Consider the following 14,288-nt stretch of genomic DNA (forward strand, 5'->3'; position numbering starts at 1 on the left):
GAGATCGCGCTCGGTCTGATCAGAGCGTCCACCATCTCGTTTTCGTCTCCGGCCAGATGAACTGCCGAGATCGAAACTTCCTGCTGGATGGCCCAGAACCCGATCTGCATCACCTCCCTGCCACTGTGTTGTCCGTCAGAATCAGGACATTCTTCCCTCGCACAGTCGGCAGAAAAGCCTTCAGGGCAAGCCTGACGGCACGCAGCTCCAACAGATTGATATGGAGTCTGGACTCCAACGGAGACCGACGACTGCTGACTGTCAACTCGTTGGCATGAGCTCCCCATCCCGGAAGGTATGCTCTGTCACGATAGTCACCTCCGGCCAGGGCAGCCAAAATGGAGCCCCCCTCATGAGATTGCCTTCGACGGCCCACCACAGAAGGTCCTGGGCGACCCAGGGAGGCACCTGAACGAGGTCCGACATCCTGCCGGAGGACTGTGACCACTGGAGCTTGAGGGCCCATTGCAGAGATCTCATTCGCAACCTGGCCTCTGGCACCAGAAGACTGCAGGATGCCATGAGGCCGAGCAAACTCAAGAACTCGAACGCCGGGAGAGTCTGGGCAAGTTGAAACTTGTGCACCAACTGCTGAATGTGAAGAGCCCTCACCTGGGGAGGGAAACCCTGCCCCAGGGATGTGTCAAGCACTGCTCCGATGTACTGGAGCCGCTGTGTTGGCGTCAAGTGGGACTTCTTTAAGTTGAGGGAGAAGCCCAGCTTGTGAAGGTGACGGACAGATCATCCAGGACCTGCTCGGGTGAGCACACCCTGATCAACTAATCGTCCAGGTAGGGGTAGACGTGAATCCCCCCTTTCCTGAGATACGCTGCCACCACCACCATGAGCTTGGTGAAGACCCTCGGGCGGAGGTCAATTCGAACGGCAGGACCCGAAACTGAAAGTGCGAGTCGCCATCCGCGAACCTCAGGTATTTCTTGTGCTTTGGATGGATCGGCACATGAAAATAAGCATCCTTGAGGTCGAGAGACACCAACCAGTCCTGAAGTTGAAGGGCCTGGAGGACTTGAGAAAGAGTAACCATCTTGAACTTGTCGTTCTCGAGGATCTAGTTCAAACCGCGCAAATCCATGAGGGGTCTCAATCCCCTGTCTTTCTTCGAAATCAAAAAGTAAGGGGAATACCATCCCTTGTTCCTCTCCGCTACAGGCACAAGTTCTATGGCGCCTTTCTCCAGCAGGGATTGAATTTCCTGCGCAAGGAGCGGGTCCGGACTCGTCAAAGAGAGATTCCTTGGTGGATTGTTGTGAGGCATCTGCCGGAAAGGAAGACAGTAACCGTGGGCTATGATCTCCAGAACCCACACATCTGAAGTAATGGCACGCCACTCTACAAGATGCTGCGCCAGCCTTCCCCCGACCGGCGAACCATGGGACATGGCCTCATGACTGAGCTGAAGCGGCTGCGGCAGTGCCTGAGGCCAAAAAGGCAACTGCCCGAGCAGCCTTGCCACCTCGAGTACCCTGTTTTCCACCTCTGGCACTCCTACGGTGGCCCCTTTGACTAACAGCTCCCCTCGATTTACTAAAGGACGAGTAATATCGAAAGGAAATTCCCTTCCATTGTTGTCCCCTAGGACGAAAAGGTGGAGGTTGGCGAACTGCAGCGCCCAACGACTTCGCTGCAGTTTTGAAGATCTGCAACCTCTCAAGGCTCTCATCAGCCTTGCTGCCAAAAAGATGTTCACCATCAAAGGGCATGCTGAGGAGCCTAGCTTGCACATCAGGCCCGACTTCCGCAACCACGCAAACCTGCGTTTCACGGTGCTCGCCGCCATGGACCGGCTGACACAATCAACCATGTCCAGACGCGACTGAACGGGCTCACACATGGCGTCCTTGCCATCCTGCATGATAGCAAGAAAACCATCCCGTTCCTCCCCTTCGGGAATATGATCGGCCGCTAGGGAAATACAGTTCCACAGAGTGTGCATGAAACGAGACAAGGCACAAACGGAGTTGGCAGCCTGAAGTGCCATACCCCCAGAAGAAAAGACCTTCGCCCAGCCGTCAAAACATTTGTCGTCCCTATCAGGAGGGATGGTAGGGTACGACGCCTGCTTTGCGGGGGCCGTAGCCGCCTGCACCACCAAACTCTCCGGAGTGGGGTGCGTGGTCAAGTAGCAGGGGTCGCCACTGGCCAGGCGATATTTCTTCGGCAAGGATATGCTCACTGTCGGGAGACTCTCCGGAGAAGGCCAAGCCACAGCCACCCTTCTCTGCAAGGCCATATGGAATGGCAGTACCGGGTCAGTTGGTGGACAATGGTTGAGGATAGTCAGATCATCCTGCAGAAAATCCCCGGGGGGGGGGCAGACCCAGGTAATCCGTGACCCTCGACATCAGGTGCCGGGCTCAGGCCTACCAAACTCCACCTCCGGAGAGGTGTCCAGCCCACTGGCGTCATGCAACGACTGGCGCAGGTCCTCAAGTTAGCTATGACCAGAAAGGAAGCCATCAGGAACCTCTGCAGGAACCTCACCTTCCTCAGACTCCTCATCCACCTCAGAAATATAATCCAAAGGCTGGAAAGAGGGTACAGAAAAAGGAAAAAAGACATGTTTAGCCTTGGCCAGAGCCTTTCACGGGGGTTCCACCATGCCACAGGGTATCCCCGACAAAGCTGCCTCGAAAGGTGTCGACGGCATCGACGTCGAGCGCAGCGCCAACAGCTTTGGCGTTGTCGACACAGGCTTCGAGGACGGAGCCCAGAGCCTGTCTCTTGACAGCCTTGGCGCCAATGGTGTCGACGATTTCCTCAGAGGCACTGCCTCGAGAGAGTTTGTTGTCTGACTGGGACCTCGAAGGCGCCCGGTGGTCACGACGACTGCTCGAGCCCGAAGGCGGACGAGCGGTGTCTCTAGTACGACCGCAGTCCTCAGACGGCTCAGGACCGGAGCCCTGCGATTGAAAAATCGCCAACATCTCCTTTCGGAAGGAATCCCATTCATCAGGAGTGGAATGCTTGTTGGGACAAGCAACCCGCCGACGGGCGGAGTCCTTGGATGAGGACGGGGAAAGCGACCTGTGACAGCGCTTCCTGGAATGCCTCGAAGAGGCAGAGGACTGGCGGGACTTACTCCTAGGCCGAGAACCCCCGGACTCACAACGACGATGCAGAGAGTCGTCCCTTGAATCATCTGTCGAAAGACCAGTGGAACGCGACTTCCGGGCTTGGCCACCTTACCGACCAACAGCTTCTTACACTCCCGCAAGGTCTTCGATGTGAGCGACTGGAAGTCGCCACAGTCATCTGTATCATGGTCCTTCCCGAGGCACCAGAGGCAAGCGTCGTGCGTGTCTGTCAGCGACATCCTGGACCCGCACACCTGACATTTCTTAAACCCGGATCGTGGGGTGGAAGAAGCCAAAGACGACATACAATATTCAATGAAGAAAACAGGTTCGAAGAACCGAAAGAACAGGATTCAGTAGAATCGAGGCGCGCCGAGATCTCCGAAGCGAACACGTTCGTGGAAAAAACAGAACTGAGGCTATGGGCGTTGTGCGTCCTACTTCTAACATCCGGTGGCGTCGGCTCGACGGAGGCCCTCGAGGACGGCGTATCGACGCCATTGACGCAGACACCGAAAGATTTTCAGAAGCAGCACAGCTGTGGTGATTACTGTCATAGATAAAGAATACGTCAGAGGACCCAATCCCCTCGAAGCTAGGGGTGGTATCTAAGAAGTGGCAGGGCACTACCCTAGGAGCAGCGTACTCAGCATATGCCAGAGGGGTTATAACATGGATAGCACCACACGTCCCGTTTAAGTTGTTACAGTCCACCATAACTATAGATGGGGGAATGCCGTTAATGAGAGGGATGGTGGAAGATAAGGAAGTAAGTATCATTAATATGTATGTCCGAATCAAGATACCACTGTTTATTTCAAAAGCCTATATACCAAGATCTGCCCATATATGGGTGGGGCAGTGATTTAGGGAGGGGACTAATTGCACTCTAGACCAGACACTACACACATCAGATGATAAGGTTGGGAGGCCCACCCCGGTGGTGAGGGCATTAGACACCATACTGAAGGATTTTCAGTTAGTGGATGTGTGGACGATGCACCACCCACAAGATTGGGAATATTCACACTACTCCGCTCCACAAAACCTGTATACCAGGTTAGACTACATATTTACATGAAAAGAACTGGGTGGGAAAATGATGCAGGCGGAATACAAGGCCATGGTCCTTTCAGACCATGCACCATTGAAGGTAACATGGCAGCACTCACCGCCTAGAGCGTGGATTTCGACCTGGCGGTTGAGGGTGGAATCGTTGAAGGATACAGTGTTCAGGGAGTAACTGAGAACAGAAATAAAGGAATATTTTAAGAACAATATTGGCAGTGTGGAATCAGCGGGGACACTCTGGGAAGCATTTAAGGTGGTGGTGAGAGGGATTGCAATATTAAAGTCACAAGATTTACAGGGAGGTATACGGGAATTGCAGGCTGCAGAGAAGAAATTGGAATCTAACATGCGAGATAGCACGAGAGCCACGGGGGGTTGCGAGATCACACGTCAATTGCAAGGAGAATGTAGGGACCATTGGGAGAGACTATGTTATCTGAACTATAAGAAATATGTTGAAAGGCAGCACGCAGAAGGGGAAAAACAGGGTAGGCTCCTTGACTGGCTGTATAGAAGTGAACACCCCAGACAACCGATAAGGGAAGTGAAAGGAGAGGATGGTCAGATAAGGGATACCCAAGAGGGTGCCAATGAGCGTTTCCTTGAATATTATCAGAGCTATATGCAGAAGTTATAGATAGGTAGGAGAGAAGGTATACAGGGAGCTTTGACAGAGATTACACTTCCTAAACTCGAAGCTGCAGAAAGAGAAAATTTAGAGGCCCCAATCACGATTGAGGAGCTAGAACAATTCATCAAGCTCCTGCCTACCAGTAAGGCCCCAGAGGCAGACGGGCTCCCCAGGGAGTTCTACAAAACATATAGCAAGGACCTACTCCCCCCCACTGCTGACAATGCTGAATGAAGCATTTAATACGGGCACATTGCCGGGATCCCTTAAGGAGGCAAGTATCATTCCACTACTTATGCCAGATATACTGAGCATGGACTGTGGGTCTTATAGACCGCTCTCCATGCTCAATCAGGATAGTAAAATACTTACTGCGGTGATGGCAAATAGACTGCGGCCGATCATAAATAAACGTATTCATCCGGATCAGACTGGGTATGTCCCACATAGGAAAATCTCAGACAACCTGAGAAGACTCCATCATATCATTGAATGTACAGAAGGAAGCTCTCAGGAGATAGCAATAATTTAACTAGATGCAGCGAAAGCTTTCGACTAGGTCAAATGGCCCTGGCTGTTGGTGGTTTTGAAGTAGTATGGCATTGGGCCCACTTACCTGAAGTGGGTGCAGCTGCTATATAGCAAACCAATGGCGAGAGTGAAGACAGGAGCGACCATCTCAGAATAATGGTAACTAGGGAGAGGCACGAGACTGGGATGTCCATGGTCCCAGATGCTTTTCATTTTGGCGCTGGAGCCTTTAGCAGCGTACTTAAGGCAGCAATATGGGGAGGTAGGAATCACCACTAAGGGTGGGCAACATCTTATTATCGATGTATGCAGATGACATGATATACCTGAAGTATCCAGTGGAAAATCTAGAATACATCCTGGAGGTTACGAAGAGGTATGCAACGCTGTCTGGCATAACAGTTAACCCTAAATAAATCAAGCATATCCCCCCTGGGCAGGTATGTAGGAATGCCACAACAAGAATTGCTGGTACTACAAATAAAGTGGGAGACTAGGACGTTTAGATATCTTGGAGTAGATATATATCATAAGGTCACGGAGGAACATGAACAGAATACAGAGAAAGCAGTGACTAGAATCAAGAATAGCATGGCTTTTTGGGCCAAGCTACCCCGGACCATGATGGGGAGGGCAACACTGCTGAAGATGGTGGTGCTACCTAAGCTGTTCCACTACTTTGGGAGCATACCGTATATGATACCCAAAAGATTCTTTATCAAGTCACAGAGCATGTGTAGAGGGGTTATATGGCACAATTCCAGGAATAGAATAGCGCTATGGAAGCTCCAAAACCCGTATGAACAAAGGGGCATTAGACTGCCCAATTCGAAGAATATTATGTGGCCAGTAAACTACAATATGTGACGAGGAGGTTGTCAGACGACCCTACATCAGAGTCCAAATTGTTGAGAGCTGAAAGTGTCCCCTATTCTTTGAAGGAGTGGATGTGGGTGCCAGAGGCACAGCAGGAGGGAAGGACGAGATTTTTAGACCTAGAGGCGAAAATGTGGCAGACAGTGTCAGCTATTGGGGAACCCGCACCCGCCACAGATGCTGCTAGTGGCACTAAGGGGAGTAAATGGGCAAATGAGGGAGCACATAAGGAGACAATGGGAACCGCATGGTTTGGCGACCTTGGGAGATGTCTGGCGGGAGGGGAAAGCAATAGTTTGATGCACTGGTGGAGGACTCCGGATTACATCAAGGACAATATATTACATATGTCGGGTTGCTGAAAAGTATAAGAGGGACATGGTCTGAAGTGGTGCTGACCCTACAGCCCGAGGCTGCAGTAGAAACATTACATGATGTATGGTAAGGGGGCCACAAGGTCTCATGGATATATGACCTGCTGATGTCCAAAGTGGGGAAGGAGGTGGTCCAGACAAGATGGGACTCGGAGGAGGTGGGCGAAGCGATGGGAAATGGGGCAAGGATTAGAGTACAAGGGTATCATAAGAAAGTATCAAGAAATGCGAGGTTACAACAGATAGTTATATATGACTCGGAGCATATTTGACCCCTAAGATCATCGCAAAGTTTGAAAGAGCTGGGAAACACAGGTGCCCTGAAATGCGGGGAATAGAACACAGGGATGGTACACATGTTCTGGGCAGGCCCTCCGATAAAGAGATTCTGGAGTGATGCGGCTCATTTCTTGAAGGATAAAGATATAAACCTGGATGTCAACTCCCCATGGGCATGCATGCTGGGGGGATTCCCCAGGCCACGTAAACTTAAACAGGTTAGCAAACTCAAGGACCAGGCATGCATGCATACATACATACTGGTCAAACGCAGGATAGCTATGTTTTGGAAGGCAAACAGAAGGCCAAACGTGGAGGCAGAACCTCCAAAAATGGGCAGATGCTGAAACAACAGAGTGGAATGAGGCAGTGCTCAGAGGGGGAGAGGAAGAAGAACAAGCTACTTACCAACTGGTAACGTTCTTTCGACTGGATGTTCCTCCAACGTATTCCACATCTTTGACATGTAATGTCCACAGCTGTGCACTTCGGAAACTTTTTCAGCAGAGGGCGTCCTCCGTCAATGACATTGAGTCGATGCCCCTCTAAGGCCTCAGTCTAGGGCGACGTAACCGGATATTATAAATAGGACGCACGGCATCCGTAGCCTCAGTTTTAAGTTTTTTCCCTTTGAACGTGTGGCACCAGTCTCATGCATGCTTGACTGCACATAGCCTTGCGGAAACGTAAGCTGCAATCGCATAGGAAATTCTTCAGAGGGGCAGGCTGGGAGGGCAATGTTGGAGGAACATCCAGTCGAAAGAAGATTACCAGTTGGTAAGTAACTTGTTCTTCGAACGGATTGTGTCCTCCAATGTATTCCACATCTTTGACAGACTCCCAAAGCAGTACCAGTAAATGGAGGAGGGAAAAGAATGAGTACCCAATCAGATTGCGGAATAAAGAACTGCCTTTCCAAAGGTCATATCCTGACCAGGGATTGTATCCAGGGAGTAATGTTTAACAACGGTGTAGATTGAAGCCCATGTGGCTGCATCATAAATATTCCTAATAGGAACCCCCTGCTGTAGGGCGGTGGAAGTAGCCACGCCCCTAGTGGAATGAGCTAGCAACCCTTCAGGAGGGTCATCCTCCAATCGGTAACACTTTGTAACGTTGAGGACAATCCACCTGGACAAGGTCTGTTTGTTAACAGCCTGGCACAATCGTTGTCCAGCATATCCTACAAAGACTTGATCATCCACTCTGACCCTGAACATCCTAGAAATGTAAATGCTCAAAGCTCTCCAAGGATCCAACCAATTGAGTCGCTCCTCTTCCTTACCTGGATTAGGAGGGTAGAAAGATGGAAGAACCACCCTTTGACTCAAATAAAATTCAGATTCTACCTTGAGTAGAAAGGAGGGACGTACTCAGTACAACCCTGTCTTTGTGACACACAGTAAAGGGTGGTTGAGATTAAAGTGCCTGCAATTCACTCACTCTGCAAGCAGAAGTAACCGCAACCAAGAACAGTCTTGAAGGGCAATAATCTCAAAGGACAAGAGTGCAAAGGTTCAAACGGAGCACCCATGAGAAATTTCAAAACCAAATTCAAATCCAACACTGGCACCTGGAAAGGGGACGGCGGAAACACATTAGTCCTTTAAGAAATTGAGTAATCAAAAGGAATCTTAAAGTAAGAACATTCTTCAGACGAGCGCTTAAAGATGTACGGTGCCGGCAGGTAACCCTTAATGGTAACCACTTGAAAGCCCCTGTAGGCCAAAGAAATAAAGACAAAACCATAGGAATGGAGCACTGAAAAGGATCAACATTGTGACCTCTGCATCAGTCGCAGAACTTATGCCAACGGTACAGGGATTTTATTGCAGGCCGCCTGGCCGAAAGCAACACCATCACGTCATCCGGGAGGTCCCAATCCTTATACCTCAACGTTTCAGATAACAAGCGTGAAGGTTGAGAGTCTTGACCTCTGGATGGAGACTCTGGGCATGTTGAAACTTGTCCATGTTCAGCAGAAACCTGTGCAGTTCCCTTAGGGACCACTGCAAAAGATTTAGGACTACAGGTGGTTGGCAGTAAACCCAATTGGTAGCAGTCTGTACCACCCAGATTTACCTCGTAGCTGTGGCTGAGCAGTCGGACTTCTCTCAAGATGAGTTAGGCAGTATGCAGAGTATACACAATAGGTACAGAGACACCGTAGTACAAGCAAACACTGACCAGAGCTTTGGTGTAAAAGTATATAATTATTTATTTAAAGACACTTGTAAATTACACTAGCAGAAAAAGAAGTAAATTCAACAGACAGTCACTATTACTAGATGTACATCCCTTATTAGACAAGTCTTAGTTAACACCACTTGTTTCCAGACAGAGGTGAGCGCTTAACTAAAGATGGCACTCCAATAAGTTAAGAAAAAGGGAGGGAAAAGGCAGAAATTAGGAAAAGCACACAACACAATACTTTAGAAGCACCCAGCAAGGCAGGAAAGTCAAAGTCTACTTGTGAGCAAAAAGTTCAGAGGCCAGGATCCCTCTTGGGGAGAACAGAGCACCAATGCGCCCAAGATCACACAGTTTAAAAGTCTTGAAGTCTTGCAGGAAGTTCAGAAAAGAATTTAGTAAGCTCCAAAAAGTTCAGTTAGCCAGCCTAGGGCCAACTCAAGTGGTAAGTGGAGGCTTTAAGAGTCACTCCACACAGACTGTTGCGAGGGAGGCCAGGCGGACACAATACCTTCAAAGTGGAGAGGATCCTCCAGCGGGGCAGTTGTTCCTGGCACCAAGTGCAAGTCACGGCGTCGTCCAGAGGAAGAGATGGTCTCGACGTGGAGGAAAGCTGAAGGTCGTTGCACTGCCAGGGAAGAAAACAGCCGCGGAGTTCTCCGGTTAAAAGGTATGACCCTTTTATTCACGATAGTGGAAAAACCGTGGTATCCCGGTTGCCGGGGTGCTTGGCACAGACAAGGCGGCCACGAGATGATCCGGGAAGGCGAAATGACGGGCAAACTGGTTATCCCCACCAGTCAAAGGAAGACGACTCTCCGGGCTGGAGATCTCCTCCGTCGTCGGGAAAAGTGGTGAGACGGTTCAGCAGGGCTCCACCGGTAGTGTCGTCGTTGCAGGTCGGCTCAGCTTCTCCCTCTTCGGATTCTTTAGTTCCTGTGGCGACTTCTGAAGTTCCAGTCCCCAAAGCCCTGCTTTTATGCAGCAAAACCCCATTCATTCAGCCTAGCTGTCAATCAAACATGCTAAGTGGTGAGCCGGGCGGCTCACCACTTGGGCCAATCACACAAGAGTGCGACTTGAGTTGAGGCAACTCAGTCCAGGGTGCCTAAACCCCCTCCGACACCCCCTGTGGTAACCAGACAGAGTGGCACCACTTTTGGAGGCTTCTGTGGAGAAGCCCGCCAAAAAGTGGAACAAAGGGCCCGACTTGGGTTGGAGTCACAGAATCGAACACAAACGCCATTTTGGAACCGAGTTTCGGCAAAAAATACCAACCGGTGATTTTATATTAATTTAATAAACCGGCGGTGTGTTCGAGGCTATATTAAAAAGTGGTAGCCTCGAAAAAAATGGGAAATCCCATAGGAAAATATTCGCAGTCTAATATAAAAAGTAGTATCCACTGCCACCAGCCAAAACTCGATCAGGGGGGACGGAGACGTGCCCCCTCGAACAACAGACCCCGGGGCAATCGAATTGCCCCGACCAGTACGTCCACAATATGATGGTTTGTACTGGTTTCTGTTCATAATTTGGGACTAGTAAAGCCAATGGTGACTTTACATGCCCTGGGAGACAGTCAGTCCCAGGGTATGGAGTCTGTTTGGGGGTCACTTTGAGACCCCTGGATTACTGCACTGAGGGTGCTGAGTAACCCACATACCAAAAACACATGAAGCCCTATGGGGTAAAGGACCCCATAGCCCATAAAACGCATTCAAAGTCAAAGGAACACCTCAAATCATGTCTAAGAGTGGGAGTAAAAGAGTCTCACTCTTAGTAGGAGAGAAAAAAAATAAACCCCAAAAATCCAGCAAAGCTGCTGGGGGACTCACTAGGTTTGGGAAATAAGCCTTAACAGAGAATTCTCCCTAACAGTCCACCATCTGCACACTGTGATGGGCCCTCACCTTGGGAGGTGAGCACTTCACAAGGATGTGTCTAACACAGCCCCGATGTACTGTAGCTGTTGGGAAGGTGTCAGATGCGACTTCTTGAAATTCAGGGAGAAGCCCAGCCTGTGGAGGGTGGGGCAGGTGGGACCGAGAACGTGCCCGGGTCGGGGTCGGCCTGTCATCCAGGTAGGGGTAGACATGAGTCCCCCCTCCATCGCCTGAGGTATGCTGCCACCACCACCATTAGCTTGGTGAAGACCCTTGGGGCGGAGGTCAATCCGAATGGCAGGACCCGAAACAAAGTGCAACTCACCAGCCGCAAACATCAGGTACTCTGTGGTTGGGATGATCGGTACATGAAAGTATGCATCCTGTAGGTCCAGAGACACCAACCAATCCAGAAGTTGGAGGGCCTGGAGGCCTTGAGAAAGAGTAACCATCTTGAACTTGTCCTTCCTGAGAAGTTTGTTCAACCAACGCAAGTCCGTGATGGGTCTCAATCCCCAGTCTTTCTTCAGGATCAAAAAATAATGGTAATACCATCCTTGTTCCTCTCCGCTACAGGGACCAGTTATATAGCGCCTTTCTTCAGCAGGGTTAGGATTTCCTGCGCAAGGAGCAGATCCAGAAGCTTCAAAGTTTCCCTGGTGGATTGTCGTGAGGCCGCTGAAGGAAGGGAAGGCAGTAGCTGTGGGCTATGGTATCCAGCACCCACACATCTGAAGTAATGGCACGCCACTCTTCGAGATGCTGAGACATCCTGCCCCAACCGGCAAACCATGGGACATGGCTTCATTACTGTTTGGAAGCGGCTGCGGCAGTGCTTGAAGGTAAAGAGGCAGCTGCCTGAGTAGCTTTGGCACCACTATTTCCCCGACCACCACGAGTACTTTTTCGCTGTCCCCTTTGACTGGCGGCCCCTCTCGTTCTGCCAAAGGAGTAGTAACGAAAAATAACCTCCCCTTCATTGCTGTCCCCAAGGACGAAAAGGCGGAGGTTGAAGTACAGTTGCACTTAAAGATTTAGCCGCAGCTTTCAAGGTTTGCAACCTCTCAAGGCTCTTGTCAGCCTTGCTGCCAAACAAATGTGCACCATCAAAGGGCATGTTCAGAAGACGGGCCTGCACATCCGGAGCAAAACAAGACTTCTGCAACCACACAAATCTGCGTATAATGGTGCGCGCAGCCATGGATCGGCTATAAGGGTCGCTGAATCCAAACCCAACTGAAGGGATCCGCACATGGCATTCTTGCCGTCTTGCATGAGAGCAAGGAACCCATCCCTTTCTTCCCCCTCAGGAATATGCTCAGCCACTAAAGAAACAGTTCCACAGAGTGGGTGAGAACCTTGCCAAGGCACAAGTGGAGTTGGCCGATTCCAAGGCCATTCCCCCAGCAGAAAATACCTTCCGAGCCCTACTGTCGAAGCGCTGGTCGTCCCCATCAGGAGGGATGGTAGGGTACGCCGCCTGAATCACCAAACTCCCGGGAGTGGAGTGAGTAGATAAATATCTGGGGTCGCTAACGGAAGGGCGGTACTTTGTCAAAGATTTATTAACAGCCAGAAGATATTCCGGGGACTGCCAAGCAGCTGCCACCCTTTTCAGTAAGGTGAGATGAAACGGCAACACCGGATCAGAAGATGGACCTTGATCGAAGATATCCGTTAGATCATCCTGTACAAAGTCTTCAGGAGCACTGGACCAGCCCAGGTACTCAGAGGCCCTAGCCATGAGCCTCCTGTATGAAGACAGGGATGAGCCCCAGGCTCAGGCCTACAAAATTCCAATTCCGGAGAAGTGTCCAACCCACTGGCGTCATGAAAGGTTTGCCTCAACTCCTCCAATTGACTGTCTCCAGAAAAAACTGGAGTCACATCAAGTTCACCAGGGTCCACAAAATCAGACCTTTCTTCCTCTTCATAAATATCATCCAGAGGGAGTTGAAACCCAGGCTTGGGGACAGAAGAGAGCCTGGAGTCCAAGACAGGCCTCACAGACTTCCCAGTAGCCTTCCTTTGAGGATCAATGAGATCTGGGTTCTCCACAGGCAAATTGCGAGCAAAAACACCCAAAGGCGCTGAGGGTGCTGGAGGCTTCGACACCGAGAGCGTCGACAACCTCGATGTCGTGAGCGCCGAAGGCTTCGGCGTCAACGTTGGTGCCGATGGCGCCGTGGGCTGATAAGATGGCAAAGCATCAACGTCTGAGTCGGACGGAAGTGGTGCCGACCAAGTCGACACCGGCTTTGAGCCCTTATTAGGTTGCAATGGTCTCTTTGGAGACAAGGACCGAGACCTGGAGGCATATCTCTTGCGACTGTCCTGAGCCTTGTCCAAACGGGACCTCAAAGGTTCCCGGTGCGAGCCACATCGCAGGACCCGAGCCCGAAGGTGTGCGAGCCACGGTATGAGAGCGATCCTTGCCGGCTTCGTTAGAAGGTGCAACCGGAACCGTGCCCTGCAATTGGTTTATCGCCAACATCTGCTCCTTAAAGGCAGCCCATTCCTCTGGAGTCGAGGACTTTGTCGGGCATGCGTTTCCTCGAGGCACCCTCCTCCGAGGAGGACAGGGAAGGCGACCGCGCTTCCAAGAGTGCCAGGACGAGGAAGAAGAATGGCGGGAACCACTCCGGGACCGAGATCCTCGGGCCCCCTCCCAACGCGGAGAGTCGCCCCTCGAGTCATCGGTGGAAACCCCCTTGGACGATTTAGATTTTCGTGACTTACTAGGCTTAGAGCCCCTACCTACCTGGAGCTTCCCCTTACGCTCCCACAAGGCCTTGACAGTCAGCGACTGGCATTTCGAACAGTCTTTGTCAAGCAACTCGCCCAAGCACCACAAACAAACGTGATGCAGGTCGGTAATCGACATTTTCGACTTGCAGTCCCGACAAGTCTTGAAGCCAGACCGCGGAGTCGGAGGGGTTGAAGAAAAAGACATCTCAACAATGCACACACGAGGCACGCCAAGTTTCACAAATCAACACGTTCGCAGAAAAAACAGAACTGAGGCTATAGGCGCTGTGCATCCTATTTATAACATCCGGTGACGTCGCCCTCGTTGGAGGCCTTCGAGGGACATCAAACCGACGTCATCAATGCAGAACGCCCTCTGCTGAAAATGTTTCCGAAGTGCACAGCTGTGGACATTAATGTCAAAGATGTGGAATACGTTGGAGGACACAATCCATTCAAAATCTACATGTTGAGTGCTTGGAAACAATTTGTAGCGACATTGGCCGGATCAAATCGGGTAGTCTCAGAAAAAGATAGTCACTCGGGAGATGAGCAGGGGGGTACGCCTGCAGATGAGAATTGATAGACTTGGTGGTGTGGCGGGCCC

Source organism: Ambystoma mexicanum, chromosome 1p (genome assembly GCF_040938575.1).
Source record: "Ambystoma mexicanum isolate Mex_15411 chromosome 1p, UKY_AmexF1_1, whole genome shotgun sequence".
Classification (NCBI taxonomy): domain Eukaryota; kingdom Metazoa; phylum Chordata; class Amphibia; order Caudata; family Ambystomatidae; genus Ambystoma; species Ambystoma mexicanum.